General features: G+C 42.2%; 1 protein-coding gene across 2 annotated transcripts in view; it reads right to left on the minus strand.

The window, feature by feature from the left end:
- Positions 1 to 13723, minus strand: part of LOC311061429 (voltage-dependent calcium channel gamma-6 subunit-like) — a 28315-nt gene extending 14592 nt beyond the window's left edge. The window contains exons 1-2 of one of the 2 annotated variants that reach the window (XM_084080073.1): positions 13706 to 13723; positions 12167 to 12216 (exon numbers count right to left, since the gene is read on the minus strand). The gene's annotated coding sequence lies outside the window, so the exon portion shown is untranslated. Of the gene's footprint in view, positions 1 to 8935; positions 9068 to 12166; positions 12217 to 13705 lie in introns of those variants that run through there. The other variant, XM_084080071.1, reaches the window with a different exon arrangement.
- Positions 13724 to 18365: the final 4642 nt, after the last annotated feature.

Here is an 18365-nt window from a genome sequence, read left to right on the forward strand (position 1 = left end):
GACAGATAGGGAGTTTGTTGTGTGTGGAGAGTTGAACTAGAGCCATGTCCCAACTTCACTCTAAAATGGAAATGTGTATGTGTGGTGTGTGTGTGTGTGTGTGTGTGTGTGTGTGTGTGTGTGTGTGTGTGTGTGTGTGTCTTCTGTGATGACAAGTGCAAAAACTACATATCAGTATTGTGTGCGTGTGCGTGTGTGTGAGAGAGAGAGATAGAGAGAGCGAGCACACACATCTGTACTTTTACAAAATATGTGGATGCATATTTTCTGCCCGGGAGTGTGCTTGCTCGCATGTCACATGTCAACGCACACACCACACCAGCGTGTGTGTGTGTGTGTGTGTGTGTGTGTGCGTGCGTGCGTGCGTGCGTGCGTGCGTGCGTGCGTGCGCACGAGCACAGTAAAGCACCAGGGTTGTTTGCTTACATCTCCGCTATCTATTTTTGACTTCCACCTGTTAATGACATTAAAGCGTGACCCGGGGAGTGGGGGGTCTGGGGTGTGTGTGAGGGGCTGGGGGGTGAGAGAGGGGGTGTCTGTATCCACTACTCTGAGAGTGAGTTTGTGTTAGGACAGCTCTAGCTGTGAGCTGATCCATGGCTCCACTATATCCTGCTGATTGAAGAGGGAACTGTTAGATTCAACACAGGCCAAAATAAAGTGGCGGCGAGGGGGCCATGCATGGCTGCCATGCACACGGTGACAGATGGATGTTGACAGGGGAGTGGGGGCCTAATAGGAGTGAAAGGCTTAGCATTATTTCAAGAGCTATTACTTATATGTATATTGTTTGGGCAAGGCATAACAACTTACAATTTACAATTTAGGGATCTAGCAGACGCTCTTATTGCAGAGTGATTTTACAGTAAGAAGTTAAACACAAGGTAATACATCAAATGCATCGAAATAGTATCTAGGATCATAGGTAAACCAAGAACCTATAATCAATCAGTCTAAACAGTATAATATAAAAAAAATCTATACTCTGTATATCTAACTATATAAATGGCGACCAACTTCCGCACCCTCGGTGTCCACACCCCACAGCTCTGTTATCGACTAAACAACGCACCGCCAGACCACATGTGGCCAACTGACTCGCCACGGCGGCCGCGCTGAATTTACGCCTCGCGTAGGGGACATCTCACTGCTGACTACACCTTTTCCACCGCGCAACATAATTAATTCTACTCACCAAATGTCGGACAAAACGGAAGGGGAGGCAGCTTCGTACCGTTTACCGTGCGCACGACCTCATCACCACAACAGCACGCAGCCGCTGCGGGGGTTTTTTCCTTTTTTTCCACACTTTTTTTTTGGTCACCATTTTCTCCAGGCACCATTTCTGGTGTAACGTCGGGTGTTTCTTTTCACCAGCCAATCACCTTTCACGTTGCCACGTCCGTTGCCACGTCGCGCTGACGTACGCTAAACAAGCGCTGCCGTGCGCACAATGCAAACGAGCCCAAAGGCGCGCAAAAATAAGCCGACCATTGCTTAGACACAAAGTCAGACCTGGCAACGCAGCCTACGCCAATCATGTGTGAGAGATCTACAAGCTATGGGCCAAAGACGCCACCGTATCTTAGCAACAACTACAGCGCTCACTCTCATTGGTCGTGTCACGCTAAGAGCCCCCCCCCCCCCCCCCAAATACACGTACTTGATCTGGGACCCCCCCATTCTGTTTGACTCCGTTCCACAAGTAAATATTGTGAAAATAGCCGATCTACAAGCTCGAAACGCCTCACGTTGAGAGGCTTTGTAAGCTTGGAGATCGGCTATTTTCTACATGATTGCCTCTTTCCTACATTCTTTGCCAATGTGGCCCATGTTTTCATAGCATAGTTTATTGACTACTTCTGTTACAGAAATGGCCATTTCCTTTACTTTCGGTTTTTTATTGTCTCCGCCAGGCCGAAAGGCATGGCGCCAGACTATGTTTCACCCCCTGTCCGTCCGTCTGTGATAGCTAATCTCTCACATCGTTGACTTGATCGCAGCAAAATAACAGCCCGATGTGGAGAGTCAGTGAGAGCTGGATAAACGACGTAAAATGTGTCAAAAGGAGTCTGTACGCCTGTCGATAAATGAACACATGACGTCGGTGGGAGAGGAGATATTGTGTCTTTTGGACAAACAGCAGCGTGGTGCTGATGTTTGTTGTGTGAAGCAGCTTAATGTCAGAGTGTTTGTGTTGGAGCGCCTCAGTGCGGCTGCAGAGTTCATGTGCAACCTCTTCCAGAGAGACACAGAGACACTAGAAACTCTGCTGGGGAAAAAAAAACACTGCTGGGCATTGACTTTCCTATGGACATTGATCTACACACTGCAGGTATATCTGCTACACACACAACATCAAACTACACACTGCAGGTATGATGCAGCGTTTGCATTACAGCCAGCATGCCAGCGTAGTTCCCATATGGTTTCAAGGTGGGCTAAACCATATGGACCCCATGTCAGCTATGTCAGCGGCATCCACTTCAGTCCCAACTGCGATGCCCATGCAGGCTATAGACAGGTTTCCTGTTAGTAAACATTGAGAGGAATATGACCGCGCAGCTGCGGGGGGAAGCCTATGGGTGCGTTTGGAAATTACGCACCGGAGCACACTCGCCTATTAGTTTGTATTGGCCAGTGCGCTCACTGCCGCTCAGGGCTGTATTTTCGAACGCGCCTTCCACCCCCAGGCATGCGCTGATTGCGCATTCTGCTCTGTGATGACGTCGCTCGGAAACCCGTCTATAAGTAGCTTCTACCTGGCCCTTAGGTGGGCCCCAACTAGCCATGTTTATGTGGGACCAAGGCGGGTCCTAACTGGGTTTGCCCATGCAGGCTTTAACTGGGTTCGACCTGGGCCCTAGGTGTACCCTAACCAACCACAGTGCAGTGCCCATCGCTCCAATTGTTGTGACGTCAGGGCTCTCAATACTGCACATTGGTGGAGGAGGAGGGGCCGCAGGGCGACCGCACACATCGCTGAACCAATGGTAGCCCACGGATGTTTCCTCTGTGGATTTACAATCTGCCCCTCTATGCCACATATCATCCGCACTACAGGGTCTTCACTGACCGAGCCACGGCCCCACTGACCCTCATGACGCTACGCCACTTAAACGTGCGGCAGCATGCGCTGGGTTGCCAGGTTTGCACAGCCTGCGCCAGAAATAAGCAACCACCTTCATGAAAAAGAAAAAAAAACCGAAATGGTCCGCAATGTTCCAGGGGTGTCCCCGCGCGTCCCAACACTCCACAGGGGGTCCGTGGACCATCAGGGGGTCCGCGGACCCCCTGTGGACCCCCTGAAACATAACAAATATTATTTCTTCAAATGTTTTCCTTTTTCAAAAAATGTTTTCCACAGTTTCACTCCGGCGATTTGGGTCCCCCAATATACACACGGCCACGCTGGGCCCCGTGCGCGGCTGGGGTTGAGGGGGGCGTAGCCCCCCGAAACTCTAGTTGAAAATATACACACTATAGGATGCCAGGTCTACAAATGAACCTGGCATCTGTCTACATAATATATATAAATTACATTTCAGCCTTTGCATAAGCCTGCAAGTCTTTTTATTACAGTTGCTGACAAGTGAGATATCAGAATATAGATTTGACTGTTTCACAAATTCAACTTTACACAACTAGAGTAGATCTGTAAATAAGTAGATCTTCTATTTTAGCAATTTTTAAAAATTGTTTGTCTATAATGGCATGGCCAAAACATGGACACCCGGTTGAAAGTGCATGCTTAAAGCGACACTTAAAGCCAAAAAACAGTAGTGAAAGCATAAAGATGTACGTTTTGTTTATTTAGTCTTTCAAACCCAAAGCCCAATATTGTAGACCTATATGGTCTCTTCAATGAAAAGCTATATCTCTGAGCTCTTTGCATAATACTGGGACTAGAGGATCAGAGCACATAACCCCGGTGGTAGCTGCACTGCGCTGGCTGCAACCTTTAGAATTGATTTTAAGATTTTATTGTTAGCTTTTAAAGCTCTTAACGGCTTGGCACCTCGATATCTAGCTGAGCTGCTGGAACCCTGTGCCTCTCCTTAGCCTGAGCTCTACTAGTTGTTCCTAAGGCTGGTGACCAAGGGTGACTGGGCCCTTGCCATCAGGGCCGCTAGACTCTGGAACAGCATCCCATTGGACCTCAGGCTTGCTAGTTCCATAACCATTTCTAAATGTATGGCCACCGTTTTGTCAACGGGGGTGGGGGGGGGTTGCAGCCTGAAAAAAAAACGTGTCAGCCCAGCAACCCTATGTAAAGCATAGGCCACCACCTAGGTTGCACATGCACTCTGCAGCCGCACTGAGGCCACTACTGGAAAGCATCCTAGCCCAAACAATAACGTAACTTATAATTGGGCCGCGCGACCCGGAAATTACCGTAATAATCATAAAACGGATGCAAAAATATTTTTCAAAATATATATATATTTTGGGGTGGCCCAGCGGCTAATGGCCAGTCCGCCCCTGCTTACGGCAGAAATTGATGCATCTATTCTCACTGATACTGTCATTGTATGTTGCTGTCTTGTCATACTATTATTATTATTATTTTCAAATAGTTTTTGATTTATGATTTACTGTTTCATTTTAAGTTGTTAAGCACTTTGCAACTTTGTTTAAAAATATAAATAAAGCTATAAATAAAGTTTATTATTACTTTATTTTGTCAAATTCCAACACTGCATTCAGAATCTAGTCCTCAATCCTCAAGTAGTAGTACCACTGGTGGTGTCCTTGAGTGAAGAGTATTACTGTACCAGCGGCCACTACTTAGGGTGACTGTTATTATCACAAACCCATAATCACTTAAATCAGATTTTAAAAAATAGCAAAAAATAGCTGATTTACAAGCTCAAAACCTGTCACATGTCGTCTATGTGACGCGTTATTTTTACCCATTGTTTTCATCAATTATTTGAGCAATTAGCACACTGCACCTTTCAACAGAACAAAGCATGATAAACATCTACCGTATGTAAGCACTCAAAACACATGTATATAGGGCTTATGTGGTTAGTTTTATGTATTGTTATGCAGCCAACAGCTCTGTAAAGGCATACAAATGGAAAGGAAAATGAACATTAAAAAAAAAAAGACCACAGACACATTCCCTTGTGACCCTGCGGTTGTCCTAGCAACGTCTCACATTCACCATTCAATCGTTTGTTGCCATGTCAACCAAGCTTTGTAGGACTAAGCACAAACACAGGGCAGGACATCAGGTGCACACGGAATACATATTCACCCACAGCGGTGGATGGAAACTAAGTACATTTACTCAAGTACTGTACAGTACAATACAATTTTGGGGTACCATTACTTTACTTTGACTATTTCCATATTTCTATACTTTACTTCACTAAATCTAAGAGGAAAATATTGTACTTTTGACACCACTACAATTATTTGACAAGCTTTAGTTACTAGTTACTTTGTAGATTAAGATTATTATTACCAAACATACATTTACCACATAAGCCCTATTTCATACTTCGGCTATTCGAAAATAGCAGATCTGTACAGTCGATAGTCGATTATATTTGTTTTTTACAATAGATTAAATTGATTAGTTCAATTAACTGTTGCACCCCTAACTGAGTCAGTCGGATGTGTCATCCTTGGTGGTTTTGTAATTCCATAGCAATGCTGGTTGACTAATTATTATTGACTAATTCTCCGTTTATTATTTTTGTTTATTCACCCAGTATTTACTGGTTTCCGCTCTTAGAGAAAAAGAGAGAGAAAGAGAGACTGCAGTCAGATGTGCTTGGCATTGTGATAAGTAATGCGTTTGAGAGAGAGCATAAGAGTGGTGGGAGACGGGATGTGGGACACATCCATATTTTCAAGGGGCAACAGCGCTAGACAAGATATAATAAAGTTATATATACAATAAACACAAGGAGAGACTGGACATTCAGAATAGAGACTAGTTCTAACTGCAGAATGCTACTGTACATCTGTTGTTGGAGAGCGCAGCCTGGCATCTATTGTTCTTGTCGTTCACATAGGCTGTAGTGGGATTTGATCTAGGGGTTAGGGGTGTGAACTTGTAGATCAGCTATTTTAAACTTTCTTTTTGCACAACACTGCTGTGTGACAAAGAAACAAAAAATCTAAAATATCAAAAATGTGCTTCTTGAAAAACTGATAGAATAATCGCTAATAAAGTAATCTATAATTGCAGCCCTAATTTGATCCCAGATTCTGAGAGCTTGTAGATCTATTTTTGAGAAAATGTTTAAACTTTTGTAAAATGTTCACCTAATATGACATGCCTAAAATAGGGATGCCAGGTTTTTAACCAGACAATAAATAAAGGATATATTTATAATGAAGTTTGAATTTTTTTTTCTCCATCAAATACATTGCTTTATAGGAATGTTTTCTTTTTATGACCATGGCAAGGACGTAGGGGTGCAACAGTTAATCAAAATAATTGATTTAATAGAGTATAAAACATAATTGATAATACATTTAATAAAAAAAACAATCGAATCATCCAGTATATGAATTGATCATCACAGGTATATGAATTAATCTACAAGATCACAACGCATCACAATGCAACACATTGAGCATGTAGATAGTCTATTTGTGTGCAACACTGTATATTAAGTATAGGACTTAAGTGGTTAATCATATTAATTCATTATAAAAAAAATATCCAAATTTATTTTCACGTCAATTCATTGATTTAATAAAAGATGAAGCAAATTATCAAAAGGAAGTGCTTCTCAATTATTCGATAAATCAAAAAAATAATCTTTCCCAGTTGTGGTCATGAGCTGGTTTCATATTAATTAGGGATGGAAATGGTAGTCAGAGGTTTCTTTCAGCCTGGAGCCCAAACGTGATGAGGTGAAAGGGGTTCCACTCTACGTGCAGGTCAATGGATACAAAAACAGCATGAAATACATCATTATAACAACGCATGGGCACCCGAGGCTATTACAAGTATGACTTAGGGACTGCAGTATTACACTCTCACCATCAGGTGGCACCACCAGGCAAAGTGTACAGGTAGTTAGGGGTTGGTGAGCCTTAATGAACTCAAGCCTAATTGCTGCAATACGCTTCTATTTCATCTATCACAGTGGCATTCAAACAAAGACACAGCAGTTGACAGTGTGTGCATTTTGTGAAAGACAGAGGGAAACAGAGATGACAAAAATAGTATTATATAGTGTAGTATCATAGTTTGGTAATGCATGTTCTTGATAGATTGTATTCAAGTAATTATTCATCTATTTTATTTAATATAATACTATTAAAGATAATTAAAGATTATTCAGCAAAGTTCATTGAGGTCAAAATTGCCAAAAAGCCTCCAGTAAAAAAAAAACATTGTTCTACGGTAGTCAATTTGCAAAAGGTGATTGGAATGCTTTTGTAATCACACCTCACAAAAGAAAACATTAAAATGATGTTAATGTCATGCTAGTTGGCTAAATGCCAAATAGCCAGCCAAAATGCCAGCCAATTAAAATTATGAACATTATTCTTTCTCAGGAATAACAAACTCAAGCGTTAATAAGAACTCTTCACTTTATTAACCCTCAAAATGCATGTACAGGTAAGACAGCTAAAGAAAAAACGATGTGTTGTGTTAAACCAAACCATAAATGGACTAAAAACCAAGTTCATTATGGACCAAATTCAAACTGATGAGTGCTGCTAACCTATAAAATTAAACCATGAAAGAGGTTAATACAAAATACCACCCCATTAAAGGCCAAAACATGAGAACCAGTATAGAAAATACATTTTTTATGTGGGACATTTAGTTGAGCAAATAACATATGTGCAAGAGGGTACTATTACTAGTCTCTTAGCGTCATCTTCTGCACGATATATTTTTGACAAAATGTGTTCGGAGAGCACTCAATGTTTTAAAGGAGTATGGAGAATCATGATTAAGACATGGTACTGAACCACAAACATCCTGTGCTGTAGCCTGTGAGATCACAACTCGTAGTCGCTCCGAATACACAGATTTTACACAGCCATCATATTTGGAGGCACCTAAGGAAAACACAGAGACATGCCTTTAAGCTTCACAATTCTTATTTGGAGATGAAAACCACCCCCATACCAATCGATGCTGTATAAACCACTATTTTATTCCTTCATATGTACACACCTGTAAATCTCCTTTCAGCAGGGGTCGCCGCAGGGGTCGTTTCTGTCTCTTCTTGTCCTCTGCCATCAGCCACCATGTCCTCTCTCACCACCATCTATAAACCGCCTCTTTGGCCTGCCTCTCTTCCTTTGCCTATCAGCTCCATCTTCAACATCCTGCTCCCAATACAGTATGCCTAGCAGCATCATCCCCTCCACATGTCCAAACCAGCTCAGCCTCCCCTCTCTTACGTTGTCTTCAAACCGTCCAACCTTCCAACTCACGCCTGATCCTGTCCATCCTCGTCGCTCCAAACGAAATTCTTAGCACCTTCAACTCTGCCAACTCCAGCTCTTTTCTGTCTTTTCATCAGTAAAAGTAAATCATAGCTGGTCTCACTAGCACCTTAGAAGCCTTCCCTTTCACTCTTGCCGGTAGCCTTCTTCATCATCCACCTTCACCAGTAGCCACCGCTAGTCCAGCCATCTTCACCAGTCCGCCGTCTTCCCTCTCATTTACGCACATGTACTCCCGTCTTGCTCCGCCTAGCTAGGACTGTCACGATTATGACATTTTACTTGACGATTAATTGTCACTCAAATAACGATTTAATGTGTTTCTGTCATTGGAACATGAATAAAAATGACTGACTATTAATTTACCGATTACGATCATGTAATAATTGTGACAGGCCTACGCCTTGCTACTGCTGCTCGCTAAACGTCACCTCTCCTCTTGACCTAGCGTCCACTACTCTTTCCCATAACGTCATGCAGTGTGGCTCATCGACTTTACCCGTTTTGGTTCTGTCCACAAAGCCCTACTTCGAAGCGAGACTTCTTGTGGCTCATCTCCATTGGCTTCAGGTCTCTCTCCTCCACCACCATCTCAAGACAGTCTGCTGGTGGTCCAGGGGAAGTCGAACAAAAAGTGCCCTGGTGCGAGTCCTGGTCATATTAACTGGATGCCTTTGGGTTTCAGAATCAAGTGAGGCCAAAGCGGTGGAGTTGAAGGACCTTCGCAGATCTAGTTTACAACCCAACTTGCAAGGCAGGCAGATCATCTCGCCTTGGGTGACCCTTGAGATGTAGTGGGTGAACATGTTGCACCGTGGCTTCAGGATGCGGTACACAGGCTGCGTGTCCATGAGGCACTCAGTGATGGGGACCATGGTTTACCTAGGAAGACAGGAGTACATGATCATTATCAAAAACAATAATAATATTAAGAATCATGTAAAATGATCAAATTGCAAGGAAGAATTAGCATTCTTCACCAGTAATGGGGAAATCCTTGCATGACCACAATAACCTATTCAAAGGCAGATCAATCAATACAATGATGGCTTAATAAGGTCATGCATCAGGAACTTTCACATGGAGCCAACCACATGACAGCATTCACAGAGACTTCACTAGGTGGACTATTGATTTTACAATGGTTAAACCGAGCCAATTGATCTTGCTCCACTGGGGCGAGCCAAGGAAGGTTATTAATCTTTGCCTGTAGGCCTGATTTATACTTAGTTGCGCGCCAGTGTCTCACATTGAAAATATCAGATCTACAAGTTCACAACGCATCACAACCCTACGCGTTGTGAACTTGTAGACCAGATTTTCGGCATGCAAATAAGTATTACAGCGCACTAAGAATCAGTATGGGTGTTTTAACATAGCAAATGAGAGATCACACAAACAATGAAAGAGCTGACCGAAACATGGATGGGATACGAAATAACAACAACAAAAAAAGTGCAGTCAACAAGGACTGGTTACTGGGCACAAAGTCATAACCTTGATTTTGGATAAATTAAACTTAGTGAACAAAATCATTGTGTATCCAACACATCTAGACCTACATTTGACAATTAGTAATTAGGTGTATGGGCACCGCAATGCAGCACACCAGGCAAGTTAGCCAAAGCTGTAAAGCTGATATAATTTAGGAGATTCTGTAAGCGGTTAAGTTACCACTACATTGAGCGTAGTTGCACTCAATTACTACAGCTCGGCACAATCTCATTATTCTTGAAAATAGCGCACCTGTAAATGTGAAGAGCATAGACTACAAAAGATATTGAACTAAGGTCTATTTAAGAAACATGCATCATCGTGCAGGTCCCCAGGCCTGGGGTCTCATTTATAACTGTTGCATACGCACAAAACGTGGCCTGAAATAGGCGTACGCGGTACGCCACTTCCCTACAAAAGTTGGGATATATAAAAACAAAGGTGACCGAAGAATGTGTACACCTGTGCGGAAACACTGACCCATGCGTAGATGAACATTTTGGACACTGCAGGAATTACGCTGCGTTGCGTTCACATAGATTCAAGCAGACGGCAGATGGCTTTTCTTTTTTGCTGGGGTCCCCCTTGTTTCAGAGATTGAAATCTTACCGATATTACAAGAAAAGCTGATAAATTTCCCATGCATTCTGCACTCAAAGGAAATTAACAGAATATAAAGAGAGCTACAGTATATATGTTATAGCTACATGCATTACTTGCTATAAAATTCTTGACACAAAATAATTGTATTTAATATATTTTATTTTATTTACTACAAAGAACAGATTCTTTGTATACTATACATAGCAACATATCACCATGTTTCATTTGGCCATCCTACCATCATATAAGACTGTATGTTTTTCCCACACCATCCAAGATGTGACTGCCATATACCGCCTGGCTGAATCGGTGTGTCTTTATTTGGGTAGGTAGTGGTACAGTGAACAACAGAGAGACAGGAAAGGTGGACGGTGAGGGACGACAAGCAGCCTAGCGTCCTGGTTCAGACTCGAACCGGAGTCAGCTCCGGGAAGGAACACAGCCTCAACAATATGGCATGCACTCCCATCCGTTGATACACCCATGATTAACAGAACATTACAGCATAAAACACCACCAGAACTAAAATCACTGAACACACAACTCAATCACATTGCCTGTGTGCACAGCGCACCACTTCATGACCAAGTTTCAGCACCAAAGTGACAATGAACAGCGACGAAAGCAGCCAGACGTGTACAACATATAAAGACCAGGGCTGGTGCACACAATTAAAAGCACGACACTGCTAGTTGTAAATTAAATAAAGTTTAACTCACAGCGGCGGCGAATGTTGGTGTTGAACCTTCTCAGGACAATATCCACAAGTGCACTTGCAGGTGAGATTTCTCTTGTAGCTCAGCTGTACTAACTGTCCACACCTCTTCATTATAAATGATATCTTATTGACTAATTAAACGTCACTTAGGATTCCTTCCTTGCACTGTGTGGGTGAGCAGGCCAACACTGAAATGTCATTTGCAGCAATGTCCGATTTCCCAAATACAATCGGCACAATTTCTGCGTCTCGTATTACAATAAGGACACCAATGCATAACTTTACTGGTTAATCAAAAGCATTTTCATTCTATAAACATAATTTGTGATCATACAAAAATGATTCTGACAAATGTCGCTTCATGGCCTGGCTCAACCGATGATTATTTTGAGACACGGCAGCGTAGGACACAGACTTCACACGTCCTGGGTAAGTTCATATTAAACGAATGTGATCAACAATGCTCTAGTCTCTGCTTTATCATTAGGCCTTGTCGTCTTAACCACAGCAACACGCTAGTTTCATCACCAAGCTGCTCACACTTGCATGAACCATTTATGGTTTATTGTGTAAGTTACCAGTGCAGGCTGGATATCATGCCTGAGTGTGCACGTAGGCATATTTTCAAGTTGATTCTGATTCATGATTATTTTTGTGCGCAGACTGCACCTACCATTTTTCTGTTTTGTACAAAATCCACCAGTTTAAGAGGCCCCTGACATCTATCAAGTTCAAGTTCGGCTCTCAGTGACATACAGTATGTGAAATAATGTTTGAATTGTCGTAAATAAAACTTGGTTCAGGAGAGCTAGGCTTTGTAGATCTATTTCACAGCACTCAGTGGGCACACTTGGTCATCCGAAAGTGAAATGTTTGCACTACATGTATGTGTGTAAACAGCATATTCATACATACCTAATAGAATACAGGTTTTTTTCCCCCCCAAAGCAATGCTTCCTCTTCTCCTGAAAAAAAAGAAAACAAAAACGCAACTATAAAGACACAGTGCCATGAACATATTAAGCCAGGGCTGAAATGTGGATTTAAAGTGAAAACCTGATGAGCTCAACAATTATCTGAACAAGACTTATCTGCAAATATCTTGCGAGAGAGAGACAGACAGACAGACAGACAGAGAACAAGAACATAACAGTTGAAAGTGTTGTGGTCATCATGCCTCATGATTATAGCATCCCTATTCTGAGGGAAACTTTAGCCAAAAAATTGCAGGTCTACAAGCTTGCAATGCATCGCAGCATGAGGCGTTGTGCCAAAGAGGTTTGGTGTAGAGGGAAACAGAGCAAACAAAGTACAGAGTGAAAGGTCAAGTTTTGAGTATTGACGAAAATGTCTGAAAATATATACATGAACATGAATGCAACATACACCGATGATAGCGTTGTCAAACAAGTCTATGAAGCTATCCATGAAATCTATGAAAAAGTTGAATCTACAAGCAACACAATTGTATACAGCATGTAGTGGGGGTCCCTACTTCACCCCTCTCTCAGCTAAAAGGGGTCCTTGGTGTGAAAAGCGTTGAAGACCCCTGCTATAAAGGAAGACTAGCTTGGGTCAAACTTAAACTTAATTAACTTAATGTTTACCACTTCAAGTAGCTAGCATCCCTATTCTGTGGGGAACATTAGCCGAAAATGCAGGGGGGGGGAGACAGACAGACAGACAGACAGACAGACAGACAGACAGACAGACAGACAGACAGACACACACACACACACAGACACACAGAGGCAGAGAGAGTGAGACAGACAGACAGACAGACAGACAGACAGACAGAGACAGACACAGACAGACAGACAGACAGACAGAGAAAGAGAGAGACACAGAGTGAGACAGACAGACAGTGACAGTGTGAGAGAGAGAGAGAGAGAGAGAGAGAGAGAGAGAGAGAGAGAGAGAGAGAGAGAGAGAGAGAGAGAGAGAGAGAGACAGAGACAGACACAGAGAGACAGAGTGAGAGAGAGACAGACAGACAGACAAACAGAGACAGGAGAGACAGACAGACAGACAGACAAATCAACAAGTCAAGCTAGCACTTAGCTACACATGCCAACGTACAGTATAGCACCGTACTAACAGCAAACTATAAGACACTTAACGGTTAAATGCATAACATAACACTTAACAATGTGCTACTTCTTATCATAGTGTTCATCAGCAGCACTGCGACACACACACACACACACACACACACACACACACACACACACACACACACACACACACACACACACACACACACACACACACACACACACAGTACACAGGCCTCCTCGACACACTTCTCCATAACGAGCACATTAACTCATGAACAGATGAAACCTGCAGCTCTAAAAGCAAACAACGTCAACACGCGGACATGACGCGGGTTTTAAGTGAATTAACGTGACGTTTTACAACATATAAACAGCTGAGGATGATGAGGATGCGTACCTGATGCCCCGGGATCCACACACTCACAATACACACATACACTAGTGTTGCCAGATAATACTTTTGGGAGAAAAACAAGCAACCAGCTGGTCTTTGAAAACAAGCCTGGGTCAGAACTTAGTAGTTCAGGGGTCTTCAACGTTTTCAGGCCAAGGACCCCTTAGCTGAGAGAGAGATGAAGCAGGGACCCCCTCTATATTATATAAAATTGTGTTTCAGATTATACTTCTTTTTTTTTTCTTGGTCTGCTCTTTTTTCCCTCTACACCTATACCTCTTTGCCAAAAATAGCCGATCTACAAGCTCACAACGCCTCCCAGCGCGAGGCGTTGTGAGCTTGTAGATCTGCTATTTTTGGCTAAAGTTCTCCTCATAAAAGGGATGTTAGGGTTCAAGTGGTTATAGTAAAACAAAAAAATCATATCACACAAAGATTTGGCGGACCCCCTAACTCTGAGGACCCCCTAGGGGTCCCGGACCCCCTGTTGAAGACCCCTGCTTTAGTTTAAACCTACACTGTAAAACACATCATCGGATATTTGAGAATAGCAGATCTACAAGCTCGTTATGAGCTAGATCTGCTATTTTCAACCAAACAAATCTTGTGGGAAAAAGAGGGCAAAATTGTGGAATATTTTTTAAACATGATTCTAACAACAACACAAATCTGGTATTCAGATGGTAGTCCGTGGACAAATACATAATTTGGTCCTATTCTTTTGCGTAAAATTTGTTTCATTGACATGAAAAGAACATTCGAAGCAAGCCCAAAATAAAGCAACTATACTCTGTAGGGCTTAAGCCAAAAATAAGCAAACTCTTTAGAATCAAGCCCAAAATAAGCAACTACTCTTTAGACTCTATAGCCCAAAATAAGCAATAACTACCAATATAATAACAAGCGACTTTACTGAAAAAGTCGCTTATAATAAGTGGACATGGCAACACTGACACTACACAGGAAGTAAAGTGAACGGACGTGCAGCAAGTGAAGGTCTGAAAATAAGATGCCAACTATTAGTAAAAGTACAATATTGAGATGTAGAGTAGAGTAAATGTATAGAAAATGTGAAATGCTCCAGTAAAGTGAAAAATACCTCAAAATTGTACTTGAGTAAATGTGTTAGTTACACCACTATTTACACGATTCCATAAAACGATATCAGACGACAGCGGAAATGCTTAACACGCATCCTTCAAAATAAAAGTACTTCGAGCCACATAACGGTACAGTACAGAACCTCAAGCACATGATTTTTAAATATATTTGCTGGGGGGGGGGGCAGATGACAGTGAAGTGTTAGTAACCGTAACCCTTAAAGCAGGGGTCTTCAACAGGGGGTCCGGGACCCCTAGGGGGTCCTCAGAGCTACTATAGGGGGTCCACCAAATCTTTGTGTGATAGGATTTAGTTTTTTACATTAACCACTTGAACCCTAAAATTCCTTTTCTGAGGGGAACATTAGCCGAAAATAGCAGATCTACAAGCTCTCAACGCCAGAGCTTGTAGATCGGCTATTTTGGGCAAAGAGGCTATAGGTGTAGAGGGAAAAAAGAGCAGACTAAGTAAAAAAAAAAACATGAATATGAAACACAATTTTATACAATATAGAGTAGAGGGTCCCTGCTTGATCTCTCTCTCAGCTAGGGGGTCCTTGGCCTGAAAACGTTGAAGACCCCTGCCTTAAAGTCAAAGTCATTACCCTTACTCCCAAATCCCACATTAAACTGAAGCAAGGAAACGGTGAGCTCTCTTTCCACATGACCCAAATGTATTCACCAAAATGTATATTATTCCCAACTTGTGCTGCAATAATTCAACATTGTCCTGTGTTTGCTGATCGTATAGTGAGTGAGTATAGTGAGGAATGGGTATAGGCCTGGATCATATCCTGGAGGTAGCTGGGGGGGGGGGGGGGGTGCCATGCCCTTGTTTAATTTGTAGGTCATCATCACCAGGGTTTTGAATTGGATGCGAGAAGCAACTGGGAGCCAGTGAATGGAGTGCAGAAGTGGAGAGACGTGAGTAGATTTTTTGATGATCAAATGCAATGTCCTTTGTGAATAAATAAAGCTATGGGTAATACAATATTTATCGCCCAGTAGTCGTCCTTGCATGAATGCCTGTGATATTAATCTATATTCAATACATTCAATCATCATGCCTTCTTTTTGTGTATGAGCATCTAGCAATGCACACAAAATACAACTACTGGCTTGTACATCAGTGCAAACCTAATTGCAGCATGAATACAGTGAATACAATGCTGTATGCTTCAAAAAGTATGGGTATACACCATGAATTTTAACTTTTTCTTCATTTTTGTGTGTTTTTGGTCTCCCCCACCTCACTTCTCTTCCAAAAAATACCCGACTTCGAGCATGCAGGCTTTCAAAAGCTATCTGTGTTTTTTATGTAAATCGGTCTGAAAACAGTCCGTCAGATTTGTTCCCCCTGCCTACGTCACGTCAGGGAACAATTCCTCCCGTTTTTCAGTTCCAACCAAAAAAAAAAAACTAAAAAAAAAAACTAAAAAAAAATATATATATTTTTCTTATTTTCTTCTTTTTTTTTTTTTACTTTTTCCACACAGAAGAGGACAGGAGAGGACAGGAGAGGAAAGGAGAGGAGAGGAGAGGAGAGAGAGAGGAGAGGAGATAGACCATATACAAGCAAAGTGAGAGATTTCAAGTCTGAATAGAGAAGATGAGCAGGAGGAGAGGAGAACCGAAAATATGAGAGGAGGAGGAGACTGTGTTACTCATCAACAACATTCCCTCTCTTTATGACTCATAATGTACATAACGTTCCCTTCACAGGTCTGTTTTTACATGGTCAGGGTTAAACTGACACTCAGATTTTTGCAGTAAGCACCCACAGACGCACACACGCACACACGCGCACGCACGCATGCGTGCGTAGTACTGTATATCTCTCCATCTCTCTGCACCTCTCCCTCCTCCCCGGTGACGGTGTGACACTGACTGGATGAATATGACCAGAACATGAGCCAACATGTGTCAAGGATCACCTCAACACTGTGCACTGTTCATCTGTAATCACTTTTTCTTTCCGCCCACCCATGTGTTGTGTGGTAATTGTAGCTTTACACGTATATGACCGATCTACGCGGTCACAGCTTTTCTTTGTTCTGGCCCCACTGTGGTGGAATGAACTCCCCACTGATGTCAGGACAGCAGAGTCACTGCCCATCTTTCGCCGCAGGCTGAAAACCCACTCTCTTCAGGAAACACTACCCTGATCCTTCCTCTTAGCCTTGCCTACTTGTTGTCAATTATTTGTATGAGCTCTTGTTTTATTGGATCTTGTTTATTTGATACACTTCTGTTTTTCATCTGTTTTAGCTCTTGCTCATTTGACTTTCCTATTTGTCTCATCTGTTTAAAGAAAGTAGGTAGCTGATATATTGCACTTTTACCTTAGCGCTAGGTATACTCTTAGTTGCTTGTTTGAGAAGAGAATGCACTTAAAGACTTCTGATTAGTAGTTTTCTTGCCTACCTTTGTTGAATGCACTTATTGTAAGTCGCTTGGGATAAAAGCGTCTGCTAAATTACTGTAATGTAATGTAATATGGTGTGAGACAATATGATATAGTTCTACGGCAGTGGTTCTCAAAATGTTTTCGTGTCAAGGACGTGTCAAGGACCCCTTATTGATATGCACTAGGCCACGGACCCCCATCTAAAAAGGTTTTGTGCCAGGAGGAACCCCCAGAAGAGAAGATTTATGTTTCCAGGGGGACCCCCTGGAACCCCCTCAAGGACCCCTGGGGGTCCCCGGACCCCACTTTGAGAAGCGCAGTTCTATGATAGAAGTTCATGCTTTACAGTGGTGGAAAGTAACTCATTTACATGAGGTACTTTTACTTTACTTGAGTATTTAAAATGTTCAAGATAGGCCTGTATAGGCCTGCTTATACTTTGAGTATGAGTATTTCTATATTGTGGTATTGCTCCGTTTAGTTATGTAAAAAATGTTGAGTAGGCCTACTTCTTCCACCACTGATGCTTTGATACTGGAATAGAGTGTGTGCCTGTTTTGATTGGCGTTGTATAAAGTCAGAATGAAAACACTCAAGAGAACATGACAATGATGCGTCTCTGGTGTACAACCTATGCTTATTCACACTTTCCAAAACACTCTCTCAGACATTCAATTTGTCACACTAATCATGTTAGATTGAGGATTCTGTGCAAGTGTGGTTGCAGAGTATAAGAGCAATGGCACTGTGGCTGGTTGGCTGTCACTCAAATGTTTTCAGCATTCATTGGGTGAGACAAGAAGAAGCATTTAAATTTATTCATAGTTTCATTTCTGGGCTCCGGCCATATTAAATGCATCTCACAGCACCATTCCCTATTCCACATCAATCTCTCATATTTATTTTTCAGAGAATTGTATTACACTCCCAATACAAATGGTTCTTATTTGGTATCAGAAATGGTTTCTTTGAATGTGTATGAAAGTGGAAACCTTTGTGATGCTATCAAGAATCCTGTACAGAAAGGTTTCGCATAGAATGTTGCTCAATGTTAAGTTCTACTGTATATACAGCATATTTAATATGTAGCAGCATGACATGCATACAGCGTAGCATCACACAAATGCAACAATGTTGTAAATGTAAAAGACAATTA

Source organism: Gymnoscopelus microlampas, assembly GCF_963454915.1.
Source record: "Gymnoscopelus microlampas genome assembly, chromosome: 15".
NCBI lineage: Eukaryota > Metazoa > Chordata > Actinopteri > Myctophiformes > Myctophidae > Gymnoscopelus > Gymnoscopelus microlampas.